The sequence below is a fragment of the Melospiza georgiana genome, chromosome Z (genome assembly GCF_028018845.1).
Source record: "Melospiza georgiana isolate bMelGeo1 chromosome Z, bMelGeo1.pri, whole genome shotgun sequence".
NCBI classification, from domain to species: Eukaryota; Metazoa; Chordata; class Aves; order Passeriformes; family Passerellidae; genus Melospiza; species Melospiza georgiana.
Window position 1 is genome coordinate 33,776,373 of NC_080465.1, and position 26,714 is coordinate 33,803,086.

General features: G+C 35.5%; 1 protein-coding gene across 1 annotated transcript in view; it reads left to right on the top strand.

The window, feature by feature from the left end:
* Window positions 1-26,714, top strand: part of BNC2 (basonuclin zinc finger protein 2) — a 226,060-nt gene that overhangs the window by 994 nt on the left and 198,352 nt on the right. The gene's annotated exons all lie outside the window — the stretch shown is intronic.

Here is a 26,714-nt window from a genome sequence, read left to right on the forward strand (position 1 = left end):
CCTTGTGTGTTACAGTAAATTTTGCACAATTGCTTGGCTCTTCTGGGTGAAGGGGAAGGGAAAAGGGATTAAAAAAAAGGGGGGGAGGGAAGGAGAGAAAAAAAAGAAAAAAGAAAAAAGAGAGGGACAAACTTTCAGCTTGGATGGGGCTCAAGCAGGGGAGGGAAGTTCAACCTGGAGGTTTTTAACAGGGTGACTCCCTACCAGGAGATGTTTTGCCCTTCTGAAAACTAGTTTCCAATTATGGTCTGACGCTGATGGATAATAATTGAAATATTGTGTTAGACAGAAGAGGAGTTAATACATTTTTGTAGTAATATTTGACTTTCTTTTAATGCTGGATACAAAATTGAATTAATTAATTTACCTGAGAGGCGCTGTACAGTAAGAAAAGAGAGGGAAAGTAAATAGGTTTTTCTAGTTTAAAGGAACAAAGCATGCCTGAATACTGACCATAAAACAATATTTTAATATTAAAAAAAAAAAAAACAACTTTAAATCCAAGAAAAACTCCAAAGCAGTTAGTTTTTAACCAATAGCGGTTGTCTATGGGTGACCATTTAAGCAGTATAGCTCAGGACAGGATGAAGGCATTTGAATAAGGAATATTTGGATATATCCTGTAGAGGGACCCTGATTACTGCTGATACAGTATGCTGGTATAGAATGTAATCAACGTAAGGCAAATAAGCAACTCTGTTCAATTTCCCATTCGTGAAAGCAAGAAAGTTCATTTCCTGGTAGAGATGCACATTTCAAAAACACTGCTTGGCACTAGGAAGTGTGAATTGCTACAAACACTGCTTACAAACATTATCAGCTCTATGCCTGTCTGTGATACGTAACATGTTTGGTTTCACTGATATTAGGCAATGGCATGGAAAGCAGTTATCCTAATTACCTGCTGTATTCTTTTAGCAAGAAGTCGGATTAAATTTTAGGGGTGGAGGATAGGTTCTTTACATTTCAGCCACAAAAGAGTTAACATAACTAGATCCAGATAACAATCAATTGATAAATGATGATTGAACCACATAGATAGCACTAGATTGCCTGTTTAGTATTAGATCTTTTTCAACAGATTTAGACTGTGTGGTCTTTTAAATACCAGAAAATGTTCAACACTGACAAAGAAAGGAAACAAATTTAAATAGAAGAGCATCACAATGTGTAAGAGGGTAAAATAATTTGAGACAACTAGCTTATTAAACCAGACCAAACATGTATGCACTCAAGCTAGGCTATTTATGGTTGCCATTTTTCTTTTTAAGTAATATTTTTATGTACTAATTCTTGAATATTAACTGGATTATTGAACATGAATGCTCATATATTCTGTATAGAAAGTGAGAAGTAATGTACTAAGTGACTAAATGTGTGGTGGATGCTGCATCAGTGTGAATTGACATACATACACAGTAGCACTGAAAAGGTGGTAACATCGAACAGATTTATTTCTTAAAAGTCTGCTGGTGACACGTTTGTATACTTGTTAATCTCCTGTCATATTTTGTTTGTTTGTTTATCATGTGCTAAACAGATCCAGTGCAAATATGTTTTCATCATGCTTTTAAAAGGAGGGTAAATTATTTTGCTAAATGCATTTCTCCCCTCTTTAATGATAGCATTTTTGCCTTAAATTTCTGATTTGTTGGGACTGTTGTAACTTGCTGTCTTGCACATACAGTGTGCAAGTGCAGTTGCAAATTTGTGTCTAACTGCCAGTGTTTCTTTGTAAATCACTAAAATTTTGAATATTGTTTTCTATTATCTATTTTCATTCCTTTGCTAGTCAATTATTTTCAGTCCATCTTCAGGAAATGTAAGTATTTTTTCAACTTTTCCTATGCTTTGACAAAAATTGTTTTCACAAGTACAAATAACATGAAGTTATGAAATGTGTATAAGTTGCAAGCAAAGTTTGGCATGGTTTGAAAGAACTGTTTAGTGAAACTTTTCCAGCTATACACAGTAATGCTAGGGACATTTGTCTTTAAAATTTCTAAGTGTAATGCTGCTTTTCCACATATTTTTAGAATCAAACAAACTCTGAGCACTATTACTTTTCCTTGGAACTGTAACTTAATCTCAAGCAGGTTTTTAGTGGAAAAATTGAAGCATAGCAAGAAGATTTATTTAGAATAAAACAAAACCTTTCAATCCCTCCCTCCTCTTACCTCTCAACTCACACTGCATTGCTATTTGCATAATATAGGAGCGAATAACTTTCTTCAGAATAAAATCAACTTCATTGTGATATGTGTCTTAGAAAAATTAGGATGGATTGTACAAGTTTGGGCTATTAAAAACAAGTGTGATGGTACTTACTTTTGGACTATTTTCGTTCGCAAATGAAAGCATAAAAAATGGTACGTCCACATTCCAGAGCAAATTTAGATTTTGGTGGGGTGAGAGGGGAAAAGGAATACTATCCTAAATTACCTGTGAGAAGTTTATGACATGGCCACTTGACTGCATTGTTTTGCCTATGTACCTTTTGTCAATGTAAAAGTCTGTGATTTGCTTGAAAGGGGTCATCCCTTCTGTATACAGAAGAATGTCTGATAACCTCAAAGGGCGTAAATCTTAACTTTTAAAAAGGAGTGCTTCTTTGGGTCACTTTGATCAGTGACAGGTCGAGAATGAGCAGAAACCCTTGGCTCCTTTTCCATGCTCGTCTGGTTAGGTCCAGGGCACGCACTGCCCATTCTAGTTCTGGCAAGGAGTTGTTAACAACAGAAAAGAAGGTCTGGACTTGATTGATTAAAAAAAGAAAAAAACAGGCTTTTGTGATTGTCTGCTTTCATAAATGTTTTGTGCATTGGTCAGAATAAGAAATGCCATTTTTCTTCATCCACTTACCTTAAGGGCTGTAATGTTCTAAAATACTTAAAAGTCATTTCAGAAATGACACTGTAAGAGAAATGGCTGTAACCCACAGTGACACAAAATGCCAGAACCATCCACCTTTTTGTTGAGAAAAAAAGTATGCTTAATCCATTTCAGATAAAAAGGTAATAGCCTTTCCAGAAGCTATTTTCAACATGAGAGTGAAAAAGCAGTATACAGAATTATAAATGGATCTGTGCATCATTATATTGTAATTTAGGATTCACTCAATGATGTAACAAAATTAACAACATAATTTCATTGTGTAACTGTATCTTATTAAAGAACAACTGTCTGACATTCTCTTACAGTTGCTTTATTTAACTTCATGCAAATATTATTAGTAGTGACATTTCTCTATTGTACATTAGATTCTCTCATTAGCATGATGTGTTAGTTATCACCAGAGAAATCACTTCTAGATAGGTGAGCGAGAAGCCAAGAAAACGAAAAATTAAATCAATGATGTATATTAATATAGACGCATCTGTTCACAAGAGATATGGTACAGTAAATTCAGCTTTTTTTCCTTGCATAAATGCATGCTTATTCCAAGGAAAACTAAATAATACTTATAATATTTGGCGTATGCGCTTATATTACTAGAAGTATTAAATTGCAGACAACGTGCACTGCCTGTTTTGAGCTGTGCTGTATTCTTGCATCTGATAGTTCCTAGCATTGATGTAGGCATAGGCACATAAACTGTTTATTGAACCTGTATTTAAAAATAGGAGAGTAGTGTAATGTCTAATGAATTGAAGGTGAAAGCTTTTTAAATGTTTCTGGGTTGCTAGTCATAGAGGTTGTATGCAATTTTAACATTTATTAAGTAATTAACTGTTTTACTGTAGCATATAACTACGTACATGTGAAAAGAGTTCAAACTTAATTTGACAACAGGCTGTAATACCATACATTGATTTACTATGAACATTTTGAGAGGAAGATTGGCTTTGGTAAAACACATTTCATAGCTTGAAGTAGCTAACAATCACCTTTGTAAATAAGAATCAGCAAATATAATAATCTTATAATTTTATATATATATATATATATCTCACACCTAAAGAATCTCACATTCTAAAGATTAGCTGAGCCCCGGTGGGGTTTTCTCCTTTTTTATGCTGTTTGTGATTAAGTTCATGTGCTAATATGAATTTAGAAGATTTATCAGTTACATTGTCTTATTTCAGACGCTTGCTTTTAATTTTTTTGGGTATTTTGGTAAAGTGTGGTTTAAACATGTACTTGTCCTTTTATCAAATAAAAAATATTTGCCTCAAGAATTTCTTGCTGTTTCCAATGTACCTCAGAATAGAAACATTGGGAGATATTGTACCTGACAAAAATGCAGGATGTTTTGTGTAGCATAGACAACTAGACATACAAGTACATGCAATGATAGATACATAGCTATGTGCATGATACATGATCAAAAGTAAAAATCCATTTCAACAGCTTCTCTCACTGTGTTCAGTATTTAAAGGAGAACTAAAATACAGCACATTGTTTCCTATTCTTTTCTATACATGTTAATCTTGAACATATACACATAAAGTGTTTGAACATATTTGAGCCATTCTGTATCTGTTGATGTGCTAACACTGTCAGGGCTTTGAGATATGTATGCACAAAACTGTAAAATCTGCATGAATCATTGAAACATATTAAATCACATGCTTAAATATATATTGTGCAATAAGTACCAGTGTTTAACAATTTAAAATACACAATTTCATATTTTTTTATTTTTATTTTAGTAGTTATTTATTCATGTATAGTTTTATAGGGATTTGATTAATGTAGTGACAGAACAGATTTGGTATAAAACAGCAGCAGAGTCTCCTGCTCTTGTGTCAGGGTTAAGAGCCAAGGCAAATCTTCCCTAACTAATTAGATGCTGAGTAAGGCATCTTAGTGAAGTTGGGGCAAAAGTGAATGGGTCACAGCTGAGGCAAGATTGCAAGGACTGTAGTGATAGTGAAAGCATTCGCATTTGCCAGGTCATTGTGACACTGTGCTGATTGCTAAGGAACACCCTGTTCACTGATACAGAACTGCCGTCATAAAGTAGAATCAGAAACAAAAGCTTTAAAGAGCATTTGCTTCTTACTAGAAATGCTCAAAACCTGTGCTGTGTGTAGCTTCCTTCGCTCAGTTATTTTTCTTGAACAATAGTGCTTGTGCTATTGTAAAAGGATTTGCTTTGTAGACTAATGTTTCTTCACAGTTTAAAAGAATTTCCAAACTTGGGGCTCCTAGTATACCCAGGAGGTGATGAATCATGCTGGCTCAAACAGGAGAAGACTGAAAACAGAGAAGAGGGAGAAAGGGAGAATTCCACTGTTACTGTCTCAATCATTTAGTTCAGAAAGAGAACCAGTAATGCAGCTTTTTGCTATGATTTAGAGAGTGTAAAGGCAAAATTTCAGCATCTAGAGAAACTCCAATCAAGGGGTTTATTTTATGCCCCACTGACCTGTAGAAAAGAATAAACTTAAAAAGTATTTTTATATAATGAATTTCTGTGTGTTTATGTGCAGTTTTTCAGTGAGTTAAAATGTATTCTTTAGTTTAACATCAGTCTGTGTAACAAATGTCCAAGATAAGAGACTGTACATCAGCCAATGGACAGGCATCTGTTGCTTTACTCTTCACCCCACTCATTATCGTAATGCCCTAATACCTCCTTTCCTTTATTGAAATATTTAACAACTGTTTTCTAAATTATTTTTGTTCACTGACAGAGAAAACAGTGCCACTTACATGGCTGTGTCACACAATATTTTGTCACAGAAAGGCCGTCTCTTTTGGAGGGTGGGGAGGTGAGCATCTCAGAATTGCTTTGATCAGTGTGAACTTGCCAACAGTATACCATTGATGCTATTCTGACTCTCTCGGGAAGCCGCTGCATCCCCATCCTCTACTGATGATGCGTATCTGTGCACTTGTGCAAAGGAAAGGAGAGTGTCATCTGCCACTTAGAGAACATGGGAGTTTAGAAAAGAAAATGTCATGATTACGATCGTGCTGTTCCCTCCCGTGCACCACACAGAACTCAGCAATCTGCTCTTACAAAGTGAATAATAAGCGGTACCTGGAGAAGTTTTATGGGAAGTGAGAAAATTGATTCTGAGCTTGTCATTGAAGTTGAAATGTTCTGTAACTGGCAGGTAAACTTACTGTACTATTTGAGGTGGTGTTTATCTGAAAATGGACCACAAAACAAATACACCAGTAGAGATTTGTGCTGCAGTCTGCCTACCTGTGGGATCTGGAATATTTCCCTTATAAAAGAATTTGAGTGACATGGTAAATGCCTGTCTATTTTTTGTGATACCTACTGCAATTAATGTTGAAAACAGTGCTTTAATTGTTCTTTTCCTCAGTAATTTTTAACAACCCAGGGAACAGCAAGACACACCTAATGAACACAAATTGTTTATTTGTGGTATTTCTTTTCAAACTTTATTTTACCATAATTCTAGGGAAAGAGATAGATTACATGAATCTCATCATGTGTATTTTATTTTCTCCGTGCATTCTTTAATGTATTCCTTAAAGATTGGTGTCTTTAAAATGCAATCTTCTAGCTTTGAAAAGTTTAGTTCTTTTCATCTGAACAATTCAACACTTGGTGTACTAGTAAGAGGAAATCAGAATATAAAGGATCACATCCTCACTGTGACCCAAGCATGTGTTTTCCATTCATGTCATTGAAGGCTCTGTCATGCATCAAGGACAACATATAGTTTAGGTACAGAATCACAGATAGCAGTGTGCTAGCCTTCAGAGCAAGCTGTAAGTGGAGCTCAATTCTATAAACCTTCTGTACATGTGTAAGTTTTATGGAGCTAAATGTGCAGGTATTTTGCAAGACAAGATTCTGTGGTGGTAGAGAAGGTTGCTCTTGTGTATTTTAATCTCTTCTATTACTTAGACACCAAGGAAAGGAAGAAAATTAAAAAAAAAAAAAAAGAGCAATTGCACTTTCTTAAGGAAATCTAAACCTGCTTTCCTGGTTTATTAAAATCCAGAAATTAAACAAGGTTCTCTGTTAAAGTTGGGTCAGGTGTGAGCTTTTAGACATTATGGGCTTCTGTATGGCTTTATGTCTCTTTTACTGAAAGCTCAGGTTTTTTGTGTGTTACCTTGGAAGCTACCAATGCAAAATTATGGTTGCTCTCTGTTTATCTGTGAACTTTTGCATTTTTCCAACCGGAAATCACAGAATAAAATTTGGGCAGGATAATTCAACATGAAAAAAAAATGGAGAAGAAATGTTTACAGGACTCTTTGCTAACTGAAATTGCAAACTTTTCCAAAGAAAAAATAGCAACAATAAAGGGTGATTTAATCTACAAAGTAGCATTTTGACAGGAATTATTCTAGTTTACATAAAAATTTGGCTTCCCAAAGTGTTCTTTTCTTCTCTGTTTTCTCATTAGAAATATATACGTGTAAAAACAAACCAGAAGATGTTATTGTCAGATCTTTTTATGCAGATTGATTTTCCTTTAGCATATTCATTCATTCTGCTTGCACAGAATACAAAACCTTGTGTACTGTACTGCAGTTTTATTGCTGCTTTCAGAGGGATGTCTTGTGAGATGTTACGGCTCCTGCGGAAGTACAACGGCAAAATGTCATTTTATGATAGATCATTATTGATACCCTTTATTTATTTATGTCTTTCCTCATTTTTCTTTCCCTGCAGTTTTTCTTCCTCTGTATCTATATCTGAATATGTATTAAAAGAAGACCTCTTCTTGCTAGTAATTGAATAATTAAAGCAATCTTGATTATAAGGGTCTGTAGGAAGACATAAGGGGCAGAGAGGAGAAGCATCACTTCCCAGGATGGCTTGATGTAAATGCTGACACGGAGAGTTCAGTGTTGTTTTATTTTAGTATGTCTGTATGCAAAAAACATGGTATAAATGTATGATGTGCTGGATTATCACATGGAAGGTGGTGAAAAGCATTTCAATTTGACTTCTATTTTGTACAATTTCTTATCCAAGGCATTGCTAATTTTTGAAAAAAAAAACCTCTTTGTATTTTTATTCTCAATATATCAAATATGTTTATTTTACAAAGAAAATATCAAGAAAAATGGGAAAATTAAACTCATGCAATACTTGAATACTATTTTTTTCCACACAGACCTAGTAGACAAAAATAAATCTGAGTGGACTTCAGTGAGTTATTCAAAAGCAAATTAAGCTGTTCAAATCAAACCTACAAACCCTCTATCACTGTGTTCAGACTTAGTTCTTAATTAAAAATGTGCCTTTTCTTTCTTGCAGGAATTCTCTAAAAATTTTATGGCAATCTGTAAAGTGCAATTCATAGGAAAACAGTCTCCTCGGAAGTGGTAGCAGCAGTTTTTCTGAGTAGTGGATGTGTTTTCACACTTCGTATCATAACTTTTTTTAGTAGCTGTTTGTTCCCTGAACAGTTTACTTTTTAAAATACATAAATTTGATAAGAACATCTGAAATAGATGTCTTGGGGAGGAGGGAGGTAAAAACTAATGAAGAGTATGCAAGGAAAAAATAATTGCTTCCAGCTGGCTTTATATAATAAAACTACTATTAAAATGAGGAGGCTCCATTAGCAAGGCTTTAATTATATATTTTCTTACATTTCTAAATAAACAGTATAGTCTTTAAAAAAATAACACTTAAATGAGTAAAGTGTGACAGCTCTCACAGTAGCCAGGGAAAAATATTAAGAAGTACCAGCTCATGTACCCTGCCTTAATGCCCCACAGCAGTTGACATTGCTGGAATGCCTCCTGCAGCTGGTGGCATATGACTGTCATTTGCAGGCAGGATATACGGAGAGTTTACACAATGGAGGCATTCATGAAAGTGTTCCTCATCTGGGACTCCTGCAAGCTCTCATTTTATTGACCCTGTCAGAATTTAACTGGTAGGCTGTCAAATTATGTGTTGCTTTATCTAATATTAGTTTTTCTTTTAAATTAGAATGTGCAGAAGACAGGATTGTGGAAAACAGGTATGAAAAGCAAAACCAGCTTCTGGGTTACTGTGACTAAAACAGGAAAAACATAACTGTGTAAAAACTCTATCATTTATTCTGAAAATTGTAGGGATTCTGTATCTTGCTCATGATTAAATAATGTTGCTTATTTATAGATTTTTTTCAGGATTTGGAGTAGAGTGGGGGTCTTTTACCTTTCAAAGCCTTGAACAGAAATCTGTTTTCTGAATTATTGTTCCTCAAGTGTAACTCAAACATTGGTGTACAAACAGTTTTATGAAACAGCTCATTTTAATTGCTCATGTTCTTAAAGATGGCAGGAAAAGTGCTCTTTCTACAAACTTCTCCAGAAAGAGATTTATTCATATGCTTTTCTGCATCTTCATGCAGAATGGCATAAAGAAATGCCCAGCGAGAGCTACCCATTAGCAGTTTTGATTATGTTCTGTAAACAATGTAATAATCTGAAAGTTGATGGATGATTTTAAATATGTTGTTTATATCACAGATTGGCTGCTTATTAATTCAGTGGTGTTGAGACATGACCTCTCCAAAGCCATAATTTGCATAAAAAAAATAGAATGTATGCACAGCTTCATTGATATCTGGGAGAGAACTAGTTACAGCAGCAGACAGCACACCAAAACATTGGCTTCATGCAGATGGAGCATACTGCAAAGGAAGTACCTTACACAGTGAGTTACTCATTTTAATAGAGCCTCCTATCCGCTAGTCCATTGTTAATGCAATGTTGAAGTTCAGTTTAGGGCGGGGAGGGGAAGAGAGAGAAAGGGAATGAGTGTATGGTCAGATCAGAAGAAAATATATTTTAACCTGGAGTCTCTCAATGACTTGCTTTCTGCTAGGAAAAAAAGCCCTCAACTCACCCTATGTATATAATTTTTTTTCATGTATAGAAATAAGGGACATCTGTCTGTCTGACATGGGATCTCATTATCATACATTTTACTTACAGCATTTTTTAAAAAATTGTACTATTCTTTAAAAAAAGTTGGATTTTTACTGTAATAGGGACAGCTGAATAGTAAACACTGTTTTAAATTTGTAAAATGTGTATGACTGACCGTATTTGTTTCTAGTGTATAATACCCACTGTATTCGTACTTTGATTTCCTCCTCCTATAAAACAAAATAATTTTGTCACAAAAGACAAAAATCATCTAAATAGAATGTTATTATACTGTTTCAAAAGACCTCTTAAAATATTGCTTGGGAATTTACTGAGATTTTGATTTTTCTCTGCAGGGATAAATAAGAAATACAACTGAAACATTTCTATTTAGTTGAAAATGTGGGGGGTTTTAACCTTTAGATACAGCATTCTGAAGACATTGTTTCCCCTAAATATTACAAAAAATTGTTTGTATAAGCTGCAATATTAAATTAGTGCTTAGATAATTTACAAGATAATTTATTTACAAGAACTTGACAAATGTGTAGTGTCTCTCATGAGTGAATTTTCATTCAAAGGAAAATGGTACTTCTCCAGTTTTGGCATTGTAATTATTGTAAAGTGGCATTTTTGTTTTCTTTTTGTTAAAAATTGAGAAAAAATAAAGCTGGTACACATGCTAATGTATTTTTTTTAATGAGGGTAGTTTCATTAGTGGCTTTCCAGTCTGATTGTCTAAGAAGTGATGCAAAAGCTGGGGTTTAGAACATGGGTGAGAATATGGAAAATATTCAGACAATAATAAACATGGCTAGTATTTTTTCAACATTGTCAGACCCATCTGAAAATTTATTTAAAATAATTTCTATCTATTATCTTGTGGTGAAAGCTTCATTGAGTTAGTCACCCTGTCAGTACACAATTATAGGTGAAACCCCAGGTATCTCAAAATTTTCTGCTTATGCAAAGGTTTTCTGTGGAAAACCAATTCTTGACAACACTAGAAGATTGTAATTTTAAGTGCCTAGTTCTTTTCTTGTTAAAATCAATTCAAGTATACTTCTATGATCACATGTTGTGAGGGTTTTGCCCACTGTCTTTCCTCAAGAAAAACATAATTCAGGTTTTGCTTCTTCTGTGATGGAGCATGTTAAATATTGAATGAAGAAATAATTGTAGAAGTAAAATTTGGGGAACAAATTAGAGCTTTCTACTCTAGTTTCAGATAATGTGTTATTTGTAAAAGCATGACCTTTAAAGTCTAGATTCTTCAAATTTTTAATTATACACTTACAAGAGACTGTGTGGTATATCTAGTTAAAAAACAATTCTCTGATAACTCAGTGCTCAATAGCTCTGATAGTTAATACATTTTAAAAATTTAAAGTGCCATTTTAATCTTGCATAAAAATGTATGGTTTCTTAATCTATTTCTTCATTTATGAAATCTTTCAGAAGGCAGTGGAAGAAAATTATTTAACTCATAGCATAGACAGCAATGATGTTAAAAAGGAAAACATCACAAACCCTTGAAACAAAACTCATCCAAATTTAAATATCTTTAGTTGATATTTATGTAACTGTTGCATGAAAGGACTTAGACATAAAATTATGTCTTTCTCCACATGCTTATTTTTTTTTACTAATTTCATTGCTTTGGTTTAATGCTGAGGATAAAAAAAATCAGGTGTGAAAATGTTAAAGCAATTCCATCCATAAGCAGTTTTATAAAGAGGAAGTTGAAATTTGGTTTTCTACAAACAAACCCAAATAAATCATGATTCCTATGATTTTTAAATTTTTGTTTTTAATGGCTTTTGTAATGATACCAAACTTAAATAAAACTTTTCTAACATGTAAAGTTAATGAAATACCTAAATTTGTAAATGCATAAGTAACACTTTAAAAAGGGGACAGATTTTAAATGATTGTGTGTTTTGTTTTTTTTCCTGAGCCTGTCCTTTTTATACCACATCCCTATCCCTTCCAAAATTCAGCAGTGGTCAGGTGTGGCTTTTTTTTTTTTACTGACTTACATATGCATGTTTATACACCTACAAACTGTAAAAAGAAAACTGACTAAATGTGGCTTCAGGGAAAAGAAAGGAGTGGTGGGCGCAGATACCAGCTGGAGCTTGATGCATGTGTTCTCTTCTGTGGCACTGTTTTGTTGTTGATGTGGGAATGTAGCTAAACAGTGGCTACAGATGCTCCACTAAATAAGGATCCACATAAATTCCAGCTGTGAACTCGTGATTCATCCTTCCCTGCACAAAAGATATGTTTCCATATGTCCCATTATGTTCCATATTTGATTTTTATCACACACTGTGTGCCAGTCTGAATCTCGACTGCATGCTTTTTATGAATTCTGTAACCCTTTCTTTCTTTCTTTCTTCTTTGAATTAATTATAACACACTCTAGTCTCCATGCAAAAATCCACATTGCAATCATACAGTATCGTTGTAAATATTTTTTTAACTAATAAAGTATGTAAATAATGTATTCATATAACCACTGTAGCACTGAAACTGGACATATCTAAAAACATTATACTTTCCGCTTGGAAATTTCTCCAGAAGCTAACTCTGCAATGCTTACAACAGAGTTCTAAATAATTCAATCTTTAAAATTGTCTGTATCTTGCTTTACCTACTATAAATGCATTTTTCTTATATTATCTTTAATAATTTCAGGTAGCTAACATACATAGCCTCTTTATATTTTTAAGCATGTAATTGATTCACAAGGAATTTCATGGTCTTTGAGACTCACTGAAAAGAATGGCAAAACCATCAGTGGTGCCACAGAACCAAGTAAAATATGTAAATACATAATATTTTAAAAATATTGTTCTTATTTATGATGTTCTTCAGATTAGAATTCAGGGTATTTTTTCTTCTGCTACCATATTGTAGATATGGAAATTAGGTATCCAGGCCCCAAGAGTACAGAAATTCCTGTAGTTTAAAATACTGAAAAACAAAATGAGGGTTTGAAAATGCTAGCTGAATTTCAGTGTAGGCTTTTGGGTCAACTTACTATAACTATATAGTTACGGGAAACATGTTCCCACAATTCTGCTTGGACTGAAATATGTTTGCTGGTCACCTCTATAAGCAACAGTACTGCAAGAGCTTTGCACTAAGTTTTATTTGTGGTAGTCATTGACTACCATGAAACCACTCAAAATGTGAGGCAGAAGTCAGCATTATTTGCTAGATAGATGTGGTCTAGAAAGTCACTATCTTTGTAAGATAAAACCTTGCTGTAATTATTAAAGTCATTATTAAAGCACTAAATTCAGTCATTGGTTTTAGCAAGTTGTCGCAGCCAATGCTTTTACCTCCAGAAAAATTTTAAAATTACTTATCTGGAACTGGATGAAATGATCTCCATCTTCTGAAGTGAAGTTACTGTGCAGATGCTACAGCAGTGCTGTAATTTCCATACAATCAATTACAGCACACTTGCTCATGTAGATAGCTGATATTCTGTTGACTGAAGAAAAGTGTTATGAGAGTACAGTTTTCTGAAACAAGGTGTATCAAAGCAAATACTGATATATGCTGTGAGCAAGCACCATTTAATGGTGGGCAGAATTTGATGTCCAATGCCTTTTTGTTTATTGTGTTCAGGGAAAGATAAGTTCTGTTCATAATTGAAAATCTTGAGGCAAGCCAGGTATCAGCATTATACCAACTCTTTTAAAAGGAATGGATAGTTAATTAGTTCTGTATTTTAAACTGAATTTGTTTGTGTTAGAGATTTCAATAGGAATGAAAGGGAGAATATCTAAATAAAATGATGAATAAGTGGGGTCTGTTCTCAACCTCACTACCTCTGTCTGAGGTACCACTGAGTTGAACCACTGGTCGTTGTGAAATTCCAATCAAAATGCAGATCAGTTTAAACATAATAAAGTTTTGCTGTGTTTCCAGAACTGTAAAGAAGACTTTAAGTGACAAAGAAGCTGGAGACTATCAGTTTATTTTACAGCTAGTTTAGGAATTTCAAATCAAGTGAGTGGTGCTGCTTGTAACAAAGCATCTGCAAAGTGTGTTGTGTGGCGTTGATATTCTGTGTTCAAGAAGTTTGCTGTCAACACAGCTGTGACTTACCACTTTTAGCAATCTTCTCCACTGGGAATTAGATAAAATACTTTTAATTTGGGCATGAGGTTGGGTGAGAGTACTGGGACAGGAGTATAATTTCAGATGCTATTAATTTTCATAAAATAACATTTGTGTGCGTTGTCTTGCCAGATACTCTACAATGCTTTTCCTCATTTCACGTGCCAGGCTGTTTTTATATTATCATTTCCTTCTCTGCTGTGTTTATCTTTTCTGAAAATGGTGAATGTAAGCTATTACTGACTGGGTGGGTGGCACACATTTTCACAGTAACTTTTAAAACACAGAGCAAGCATTTTATTTGGGTTTTAAAAACCACTGACAGAACTTAATGCAGCTGCTTTCATGGCATCAAAGTGAAACATGTAAAAATCTCACTTTCTATTCTAAATAACCTTAGGGCTGTTGAGTCAGATATTTCTGGGTTGACATGTTTTGCACAGAAGTGACAGTGGCATTGAGTATATATAGTAAATCCTAGTGTTCCACTGAATCTCTTCACTCTTTCATGAGCTTCACAGGGTACTCATCCTTAACAAAATGTCAAGTTAAAACATGTCACTTTGCCATAGTTGAAATTACTTACTTGTTTTTAATCAAAAAACAACTCTTAATGGGCTGTTTTACTGTAGGCAGTAAGGAAAGGAGCTTTTCAGTTTAGCAGCAAGTAGTTTCTCTGACCCATTATTTGCTGTCATTTCTACTTCTCGTTCAGCAATGTGATGGAGGTTACATGATTAAAATCTGAGCATGCTGAATCAAGATGCTGGTGCTGCATATCCTACACCAGATAGGATTAATGTTTTTAGGGAATGCTAAGGCTTTTTTAATGCATGTCTTTCTATGCTATTTAGGAGTAGTCCTGAGTTTCCTAGGAACTTTACTGTATCTGTGATATCTGTTGACAGAAGATACTGCTGATAGTAAAGGTGATTTGTGGTATAGTGCCTCTTTGATTTTAGTTTTCCCAATCTCAGGATGAATTTAAGATGAGAGGTGCCATGTATTCAACATAATCCTTGGATCATATCCTGTGAAGTGGAAGGCTTTCTTAACCTGTGTTAGTCACATGCTCAGGCTGCACAGGTTCAATGAATTTAGTTCATATTCTTTTTAAGACTGAAATGGCTCTTCAGTTTCTAGGCTAGCTAATAATCCTCCTCTTAACTATGCTGTACATATCACAGATGGTGCTTGACAGACTAGTCAGTGTCTCAAAGGTCACCACAACACTATTAGCTAGATCACTATGCCCTTTGTTTCTTGAGGATGCTTCTGCTACAGTATTTGTTTCTTGAAAAAATTATAGGAGTAAACTTTGGGGTTTGTTCTAAAGGGAAACCTTAACCACTTCTCTCCTCACCAAGTGCTTCAAATGTGGAATTGTTTGTTGTCAGTGAGGTGCTCTGAAGTTTAGCATTCTGCTAATCCAGGTATGGTCGGTGGTCTAGTCCTGTTCTTTGCCGTTCTTTTGTGGGAAGATGTAACACTGAGAATGACTGATATTTTTTTTTAATCATAGTTGCCTTTTAGAGCTTTCATTGTGTTTCAAGGGCTTATTACAGCAGCTGACAAAGAGGAACATTTAAAGCTTTTTAGAAATTTTGGTGTCCAAAGCTGTTTGTGTTCATTCAGTGTAGTTTGAAAACACTGAAATGTTTAAAGGGTGTTTTCAAAGCAAATAGGAAAAAGTGAGGCTTAAACACCATTGTTGTGCTTTATTGAAATATTTACAACCATATCCATAAAAATCAGCACACCTTTGTCATAGGTGCAGAAACACACAGTGAAAAATCTCATTTCTGTTTTGGATAATGCATGTTTATGAATGTATTTTACAGCAAAAAAATATATTTCTTCTACTTTGTAACTAAACGTTTGCACTTGTGTGTTATAATTTTGAGGTAATATGACTTTTCAAGACCAGGCTCAGATTCGGAGAGATAACTTGCAAATTCCAAAGCTACGTTTTTTTGATCTAAGATAAAGGCACTTCCTGAGGCAAGTTCATCTATACTGTTAATATAACTCTTACAATTTTTTTGCTTAAACTGATTGTGCAATGTGAGGTTTAATTTTAAAGTTTTCATAGTATATGACTCACATGTTGCTTTTTCTGTTGCATTTAAGAAGTCAAGTGAAAGTATGGTCTCATAGAATTGTCTCCTTGAAATATTTTGTAATCATTTGTGCATTTTCAGTAATACATTCAAGTATTTATATGCTTTGGTTTTCTTGGTGGGCACTTTAATTTATTTTGAATGTCTTGTTTCTGTAGTCTCCTTTTTTCCTAGTTTATTACCTTTGATACCAGCTGAAACTCCATTTTTTATACATTGTTTTAATTTGTTTTGTTTTTATGTTAGCATTATGCAGTATGCATTTGTCTGTCAGTCAACAAATACTCAGGGAGGACTTGAGCTCTTTATGGGATTTCCATTGGTTTCCAGATAGTTAAACTGTTATTAGAATTTAAAATTATTTTGCGAAGTGAGGAGTACCATCCTGGATGAAAGAAATTTCCCATATACTAAAAATGAATTGAATACAATGGATGTAATTTCCAAACAGAAACACAAATGTTTTTTTGTAGTACATGATCTTTGTCATACAGGGAAGCATGCTGTAGAAATGATTTTTTTATTTACATGAAATATACATTAAAAAATGCAAATTCACTTAGCAAGCAACTCTGTAAATATTTTTAAACTACTTTTCCAGTGTAGGAAATTTCCATTTTAATTAGATTGCTACAGGTTAATAGAGGGATGTGAGAGATGCTGGAAGTTAATTTGTATCCAGGCAAACTCAGCTAATTTCTTATATCTTTATACTGCTGCATCTCCTTTTCCATCCTCTTACTCCTTTAAATTTCAAGGTTCCAGGAATATCAAGAAAATACTTAATATTTAAAAAAATATTCAGTCTTCACACAACTATTTGAATTGGCATTTCTTAGTGTCCTTGTCCCCACCCCCCGCCACACAGCTGTCACTAACAGAGGAAAAGGACTGGGGGGAGGGAATGAGGGAGCCCTGCTAAAATCGTGTCACGTAGCACTAATTCATCTGCTCTCATTAGAGTGAGCGAGGGACAGCAGTGATGGCCAAGAGCTGCACTCCACACATGACACACGAACAGTTTGGGGAATAGAAAATTGCTTTCTCAGGAAGCCCAGCCAATTAAGGACTTGACCATATTGAATGTCAAGTGTTAATTTAGGTTTTTCTTCATTTTCCCAGTAGTAATGCGGGTCCTGTGATGAGCAAATACATGTCAAGTAAAAGTTGATTGCATGAAGGACCTGGGTATTATATGTCACTGACAAGTCACAAATGTACTCTAGTCTTTTAACCCCTTAGGTGAGTCCAGAAAGGAGGGGAGGGGAGTAGCAGAGGGGGATTAAATGTACTATAATGATAAGAATAGATAGCTTATATTAGGGATAAGTCTGGATGGGACAGACAGGATTAGAAATTTGTGCGAGAGGCTAGGATGCAGACTTTCTGCAATCAGTGCACATATGTGGTACCTTTCTGGGTTATAATTAATAAACAGACCTAAAGACCCCCTCAGGATCCTTTCAGGTTTTAAACAAGCCTATGAAGCATGCATGTTATATCCTTCATAAGGTTTCATACAAGGAGAAGGAAAAGAGGTACACAGTGCCAAAAATATGAAGTGCTCCTTAAGGGATTTCTGTTTTGCAAGAAAATAATTTTGCATTCTTCATGGAAAGGAAAATATGTATTTCCAAGTTCTTTGTTTAAAAAAAAATAACCAGAAAGAAAAGGCAAAGCACCCATACGAGAAAATGAAATTATGAAACATTTTTCAGTCAAAACTAGATTTATTTTCCAGCTTGTGTACTTCACCAGGTTAATTTCACAATTATCAGAAATCCCCTGAAAGGCCACCTACCCTTATCTTATGTGGTTCCTGCCTCTACTAGGGAAGCAAGGGATGGCAAAGACGGTAGTACTGAGGTCCATTTAAGTGAAGTAGACTTTCCATTTACTAGATGTGGCTACTTATGTATCATCTATAGAATCTAATTTCCATTCATCAGCATATTATTTACATATGAATGTTCTAAAATTAAGAGAGTGTCTGTTTCTATTGCAATTGTATAATTGACCAAAAAAAATTCTTACAACAATGTATGTGTTGTGTAGTGCCAATATAAGGAAATATAAATGGCAATTATGCAAGCACCTAGAAAGTTGTCCATGACTATTTAATTTAATCTGAAATGGTACAAGCCACTTATGCTTTCCAGGAATTTTTAGAAATTATTTTCTCTGCCTAAATTTTGTTTTGTTTGTTAATATCTAACCTACAGATGGGTAACTGTTTGAAGCTGGTCAGAAAGCACTATATCTTTTTGTAAGATATTACTGAGCTGATCCTAATTAGTACATTTTTTCCCTATTGCTCCTTTGGATTTTGCTTCTCTGCATTATGATGAAGATATTTATGTGGCAAGGTACACTGCCACTGTCCATGACATATATGTTCAATTGACATAAACCGGACTTCATTCTCATGCAGGTAGCTTGTCACTTTAAATTAATGCAAATTTTACCAATAAATACATAAATTAAAAAAAACAAAAACAAAAACAACTTGAAACAGACAAACAAAAGCAATTTAGGTTTGATCTGTTTTCTGGGCTGACATTCACTTCTCTCTGCATATAAAATGGTGTTGTCTCTGTAATTGAAACAAACACATCTTTTGTCAAGAAACAGTTTCAAGAACCCGACCTCAAGCAAATCAGTAATACTTTTCTTATGACAGTTCCACTTCAAGATTGCATAGAAGCTCCTCATACATACATGCCATCTCAAAATAAACCCAACTTACTTCTCCCTCCCCAGCCTCCTCTCCTTTGTATTTCAGGTAGCATCTGTAGATCTCAGCTGGCATTTAGAACAGCATTTTAATCGTAGCAGCTTCTCTTCTGCTAGGTGTGCAGAGGGATTTTGCCAAGTTTCCTTAAACTAAATTCTGATGATGGCATCTCAGGTTGCTGATTCAAGATTTTGCTGCTCTGTGGTGTCACTTTTGACGGATGGCACCTAATGCAATCAGCCACCACTAAGGCAAGGCCTTCGTTTGACCAAAGGGTCCAAAGGAAAAAAAAGCAAAAAAGAAAAAAAACCCCTCCAGCCGTCCACCCAACAGCAAAATAGGGCAGACTGTTCCTGAATTGCTATTTCCCAATGCTTTAGCAGAAGATGCGTCCCTTTGCGCATGTTTTTGATAAATTTAAGAAGTCAAATCACTGACACAGATGGATAATCCAAGTGTATAGGGTGAAGAGTTATAAATTAACACATTATTCCCTCTTAATGTGAAATACTTGAGAATGCATTTTCTCAGTCCCCTGACATCTACCCAGTGAGGGCTCGCATTGTACTTTTCAAGTGGCATTGATTTGTTAAAGCGCTGAATTAGCATCTCAGGCCAGCTGCCTGTTCCACTGTTGTGTTGTTGGGTTCATTCTCTTTCTCTCTGCCTTGCTTCCCGCTGCCTTGGCCACACACAGGGCTTCAGCCTGCTTACCCCAGCTTTTCCCCTCTGTTATTTTAGCTAATCCACACTCACCAAATGTGCCTTGCCGTGCTAAGTAAATTAACATATTTCTCATTGCATAAAGCTGATAATATGCACGTGTGTGTGTATTTGTGTGCACACGTGTGTAATATTTTTGGTTGGTCTGGGGAAGGAATGAGCAGGGGGCAGAGGGGAGAAGGCTGCAAGGATGAATGTATGCATTTACCAGCCTAATTCTCTATTGAAGCTACACATTGTTCTTGTATTTAATTTGGGTTGTGACGAGGTCTTCTGTACAGCAGCTGAGTCAAAGGGAAAAGAGAGAAGAGTAATATATGTCAAGTCAGAAAAGCTATTGAAATGCCATATTAAACTGCATACCTTAGGTCTGAATTTAAGAGCCTCTATTACTTTGTCTAGTTGATCATTAGTGAAAGCCTACTTGGATCTAAATGCAGTTTGTGCTTACATGTTTGTATTGAAATACGTTATTTATAACTGTGGATTTTTTTACTCTGATTGTTATTATATATATCTGGTTTATTGTTTTACTCTGATTGTTATTATTATATCTGGTTTAAAGACTTTCTTATTCCCATCCTTCGTTTCCTCTCTCAGCCTGTCCCTATTACTGCTGCCTTGCTATTCAGTTTTAATATTTTCAGTGTAACTTCCCATTTTATTTTTCTTATGGTGGCACCTGATTTGTAGATTAAGCCTAATTGACTTAATTGCACCAGTTATATGTATGTTGCAGTAATGGAGATTATGTACATGAAATTAATATTATATTTCATTTAAGATGGCTAATGAAATGCTCATATTTTTATCTGTTGTACCTTGGCATAGATGAATGAGACTTCTAGAGTTGAGTGGTGAAATGACATTCTTGCATACTGCACATTCATTATTCCTGCATTATTTTGATTATCTTTTCCTTAGAATTTTTTTCTGGTGATAGCTTAAGGTAATTTCCTCTCAAAGCTTTGCTTCTGATAATGGGAATTTCAGGAATAATCAACAGAAATTTCCCTTTCTGTCTTTTATAGCACGACAAATTCTGTTGTTTGGAGCACAGTACTTCTGGAAAACATTTTCTTCTTGCAGCGATACATTTTTCTAGACATTGCAAACAGAGTGTGAGCCGGGTTTGAAGTCTCAAATAAACTGAGTAAGATCCATATGGATCATCTATTTTGTTAATATCCACTAGCATAATCTTCTAATAATTGCATAATATTTAAACTAATTAAGGGCCAAGTTTTGTTAATCTTAATTGCCATTAACCCAAAGAGACATTTCAACTGCATGGAAGTCTGGATTAGGTTTGTTGCCTATTTATCTTTTTTATAGGTTTTGCATCTATTGGGCTTCCAACACAGTCAAACCAGAATATTTGCTATTTGCAAAACGTATATCACGTTTCAAATATAGATTCAAAAGTGTTTTTTGCCTTGAGATGCTTACATTTAAAACCTAAACTCAACAGACAAAGATTAAAATAATGTCCTTTCTGAGTAACCAGTCCAGATTCCATAGAGTTATTTTCTGGTTGATTGGGGTATTAGATTTATGGCTTCATAGAGATGAGGGGATTAGACAACTATTGTCTTTTAAACTGTGCTGTAAGATGTGAACTGAAACCACCAATAGAATAGAAACAGAAGACAGTGGGTCTCAGTAGCATGTTATTACTTTCTTCAGAGTAAAGTGCAGCGCCAGTATTGCCACTGTAACTTCGTGCAAGCTGCAGAGGACAAACCAAGTCCTCTGGTTTGTCACTTGACACTTTAAATTAATGCCCTGTGTGCAAACCAAGTGTCCCCTGCTGTATTTGCTTTATGTAAACGAGGAGTGCTGTGCTGATGTGCATCTGATTCATTCTGGATGCAGACAAATCAATTTCTACTTTTTTAGGCAAAGAGGGTCTCTGCACCATTAGAGACTGGTTTAATTGTGCAAGTGGCACGCTCAGCTTAGGTGCCCTGCAAAAATTAATGTTGCATAAGTGATCTCAGAGCACCTAGTTTCAGTTAAGGCATAATTTAACCTTTAATAAAGGTTTTTGTGGAAGCTTCTGGGTGCTATTTGAGGAAAAGGTGAAATAAGAGTAACGATGTACAGAAGGATTAATGGAGAAGTGAACAGCTAGAAATAAAGCTACTCACAATGCAGATACCAAAAGCTGAAAGAGATCAGTGTCTCCTTCATTGTCCCAAATTTGGTTCAAATCTGCAATATCTGATCTTTCATATCTGCAAGCCATATCATGGGTAAAAATAATGCTGCAAGAAGTACACATACCATCTTGCCATAGAAAAAAGGGTAAGATGCCTGGCATTTGTAGCAGCCACAGATTTTAAGCAGGCTCTTTCTTGAGGCTGTGGAGCAGTGTCCTGATTGCAGTTTCCTATCTTCACTAGGATTATTCCTTGCACTGGTTGAATCGAAACCTCAGTTGGTGCTGTGCTCATGCCTTCTGTTGTCATATTAGAAATCTACGCAGTCTTGTCAGACTTTACAATTCAATGGGAACACAATAAAGGAACAAGAAAATGTGGAGAATGGATTACATCTGTAGATAATATGACTATAAGCAAGGCCGGAGTGGTCATTCCGTACAATTAAAATGAAAATTTTAAAAATTGCAGTTTATAAGAAAGACTTCAATTCAGTCTTGTTATTAGTTTTATGAGACACACATTAGAAGCTGGACTTACTGGAATGAGTAAGCTACATGCATTTGACTGGAGATTCATATATATATATATATATATATGACCCATTTCACTTTTAAGAAAGAAATAGTGTTAAATAAATCTCTGTCATAGTACTTTATTTCTTGTGGAAATAAATAGAGAACTAAGTAGAGAACTAAGTTACTTCCCTGAGTACTATGGCAAAGTAGAAACTGAATTTCTACATGACACACCTGTTTGTAACCAAAGGAACTGATATGTCTTTGTAGAGAATTTAGTATGAGGTATTGCTATTGCTCCACAATTAAATTCTTCTGGTTTTTAATGTATTTGTGCATCATTTTTTGCCAAAGATGCCAGGATCACTATGAGTTCCCAGTAAGGGAATAACCGGGGCTGTTAAATAAGAAAAAGTTATGAATGACAGGTTGAACCGCAGCTCTTTTCTTAGACTTTTCTCTACATTTTAGTTATTGCACTCCACAAACCTCTTTTCAGTAACAATGATTCTTTACCCGCCTTCTGAAATGAATGTCAGTTGGGTCAGACCGTGATCTGGTTCCACAACCCTTAGTGATTTGAAATAGATGCAGGCATGCTTATTGACTAAGTTTTCAGGTTAAGAGCCTGATCTAATGTCATGATAGAAGGACTAAGGAAAGGAGTGCTGGTGGCTAGGCTTCAGAGAGAGTCTTTCGTATATACTGCCTAATTTCCTGAACACACTGTGTGAATGTCTGTGTAGGAATCAAAGGGGGTAGTTGATGGAAATAGCAGAGTTCATGTAGCAGTCTTTCTGTGCCCAAATTCCCTATTCCCAATTTCCAGAGCAGGCAGCCATTTTCTAGCATGTCAAGTAAAAGCTAGTTTCTTCCAGAATTATGCATTTGTATGGATGTTTCTACTAATTTTGCCTGGGAAGAAATCTGTCTTGAACCTCTTGGGAGGACTTTTGCGCAGATGTTGATGTGGGAGCCCCCAGAGCCAGACCCTGGCAGCTGATTAAGCTGCTTCTTCCAGGTCTTTGGAGGAACAGAAGAGTTGTACTAGTTTGATACCTCAGCATCCAAGCCCTATGAACTCAGTAGAAAACTGTCATTTCAGATGCTTCTCCAGAGATACAGGAACCTGAACAAGCGGCCAGAAAACCTTTAGCTGAAGATGTGAATTCACTCATTTGCTGCCTTTTCAGGACTCTGCAGCTGTCTCCTCTGGCACTAGCTGCTCCATTGATTCCAAATCCTAAATAGCAAAAGATTCTTATTGTTGTGGAGGAGGAGTCAGACAGGCACCCAGATGTTAAGTCTCTTGCAACTTTCACTGCATTTTTGTTTGTGCTAAATGTCCATCCTCCGTGAAGGCATTAACGTGATTTATATTTCTTAGAGATACTACCTTAACTTTTCAGTTCCAAGGAGTCTGTTTGCTTTCTTCAGACCACTATCTTACTTTCTCTGATTTTGTGCCAAACTCGCAATACTCAAGGCAACCTCCCTCAGAAAAATGGTTGAACTTTTTTCCCCCACCCCGTATAGCCCTGCTTTCCCACATATCCTGTATGGGCAGAATTCTGATGGACTAGGTTGATTTTCTGATACTCTAATATCTCTTTTTTACCCTGTCAGCAGAATAAGGGCTAGTGGAGCACAGATATTTCTAGACATTTAGTACCCGCTTGCTAACTTCATTCTGTCATTCAAGGATTCATCAATTAACTTAGAGAAAACATAGCATATAAAATGCAAGGCCAAGAACAGAACTTAAAGAATATGTCAGGATTGCAGGATGTTTTCTTTCTCAGTGGAAAGAACAGGATTGTTTGGAACAGCTCAAACCAAGCCTTTTGTGAAACATTTAGGAAATAGTAAGATTCTTGGTATGCTGGGGAAGTGTGTACACAATGGGTACCTTTGATGATCTTTCTACAGAGAGGAGCTTCGGTAGAGATCTTTCATCTTTCCCAGATGGACATTTTGTTGCCTGTCGGAATGTGCAGTGAAAAATCACTTTTTTTCCCCTATCCTACATCATGTTAATTTTAAGTCCTTGACAAATACGCAGGGACCTGAAAAAAATAGATATGGTGCCTCATAGTATCTTTCTAAGCATTTAGTTTTGTTTTGGCTGGCCTAATGGCTTCTTGGCACTTCCTTGTATTACTTCATGATGTCTAGAAGGTCAAGGGCAAATAAACCACTCCTAAAATAGAAAATTCAACTGATTCTGTAATTACACTGAAGTTGTATCTAAGTCAGTCCATGAGAATGTCTGTCTGAAGTGAAGGCAGGAATGTATGACTGAAATTCTTAAGGTATATCACCACCCATAGATGTTCTGAGCTATGACTTAGAGAGCCATCAGCTTGTGCTGTATATACATTCTTAAATTTTTGTTGCAGTACAGGTGTTGATAGGATAAAAGTCCTTGTTTCAGTAGTTGCAAACAGACAATTTTTGCATCTTTACTCAAAATCTTCAACTCTGCAGCCCTGAAAGACCTCTTGATCCCTCTGCAGCATAGTTCTCTCCATCTGTAGTCTACATGCTCCTTGAGATTTGTGTCTTAGCTGCCTGTGAAAGATAATTAAGGGAGGCATATCATATATACTAGAGAGCAGTCTGTATCTGTTCATACATTCACCGTAAGAAAATTTTAGGCATCCATAGGAAAAAAAAAAATCAGGTTCAGTACTGGTAATCTAAATTACTTGGATATGTATTACAGCCAAGTGACAGTTTTGTCACAAGCAAAATCTAAACTCTGCTACCTCTCAAGTAAATTTTACTCCAAGCTGTTGTGTAAGCACTGTTTGTTTTGCTGCTTTTTTGAATGGATGCTATACAGCAGAACTGTATGAAGCAGGGGCAAATCTGCTCTGCTGTCTACCCATTACCCTCCTGTCTCTCAATGGATATAGTACAATAAGGAAGCCCCTCTAGCTGACTAGTCTGTGCTATAGTGAACTGTTAACAGCATAATTTAATGGAAGAGCAGGGATATTTCTTTTAGGTGAAAGACCATTAGAAAAGACTCAATAGAGCTGTATAAAGCAGAATTTAGTAGAAATTAGCAAGTGCTCATTATCAGAACTGCATGAGAAGAAACCTTTTTAAATGAGAAGTGATTATAGGGACAGACAGGTCATATTGAGCACTAGAAATCCGGGGCTACTTGTCTGTGTATGAGCTTGCAGGTTTGTAGAGTCTACAAGCCTTCTGTATAAATGCTGAATACACTTATTCTAGGCGAAGTTAAAAGTAGGTCTTTTAAAATGATGGCAAGTCTTTTACAGTTCATGGGTTTGGGTCATTTAGCTGTAGAAGATTTTCTGAATTGCAGAGTATACCTCTAAAAGAACAATTATGGATTTCTAGTAGCAAAGCTAGATATTTCAGAACAGAAAAACAGTTTCTGGGAACTCTGTGTTCTGAGTCACTATATTATCAACTATAGACTAAATTTAAAGGATTGCTTACCTTCAGCTGTGGAACAGCTTTGATTGCATATATGCCTGCTTAACTTTTGTCTTTGCTTCAAATGAAATTTCTCATGCTGAACAGTTACATCGCTGTGTTACATATTCATGATAAGCATAAAGCAAACTTGACTCTGTACATCCAAGCATATTGGAAAATACTTTGTGTGTGTAAGGACGTACTTCTTTTACTTCCATATTGCCTAACACAAGTACTAATTGCAATTTAAATGAAGATTCAAGATTATTTGCTGTAATCAGAAGGAAATTCTGCAGACACCAGAACAGTATTTGCAAAGCAGAAGTTTTTCTCCCCAGATTATCTACATCTTCACATCATGCCATAAACTAATCCATAACAGGGTGAAGATTATAAAAATCTGTTCTGGGGGCAACCTAGCCTATGTTTGTCCAATAGTGGATTTCTTTCTGTGAAGTATGTGATACTAACCACTGTTCACTGTGGTTACTTTGGCATTTATAAAATCTCTGATGTTCTAGAAAACAGCAAATCAAACTTGAATTTCCTGTAAACATACACTTTATTCAGACAAACCTGGAGTCAAGAGGAATTGCTGCTTTCTTTTCAATTCTGGAAACATGATTCTCCATGGAAAATCACAGAAAAAATATTTTAAATGCCAATGACACAAGGCATTCTTCATCAGCAAAGCTGTTAATCTGTTGCAGCACTTGGATGTTGTGAATTGATGGAATATCTTTCTAACCTGTGTTTGTTTCCCCTGACCTCGGCTCCAGATGTTATGATATAGGAATGAGGTACTGTCTGACTAAAGCATATCTCCTGGGCCTTCAGATGTGGTAACCACTTTCTCTTCCTCCTCCTCATCTATATGCACCCTATACTTGGTGCACAAATGCTAATGTCTCATTCCCTTTGTAAACTCCTTGGGCAGAGGGACCTGTCCTCTTGGGTCATTCTGTAAAGCATCTGTGGAACCACAATGGCATGTCAATAATTATGATAACATTATAATCAGTCACGAGGGAGTGCTAGTTGACTCTCATGAGTT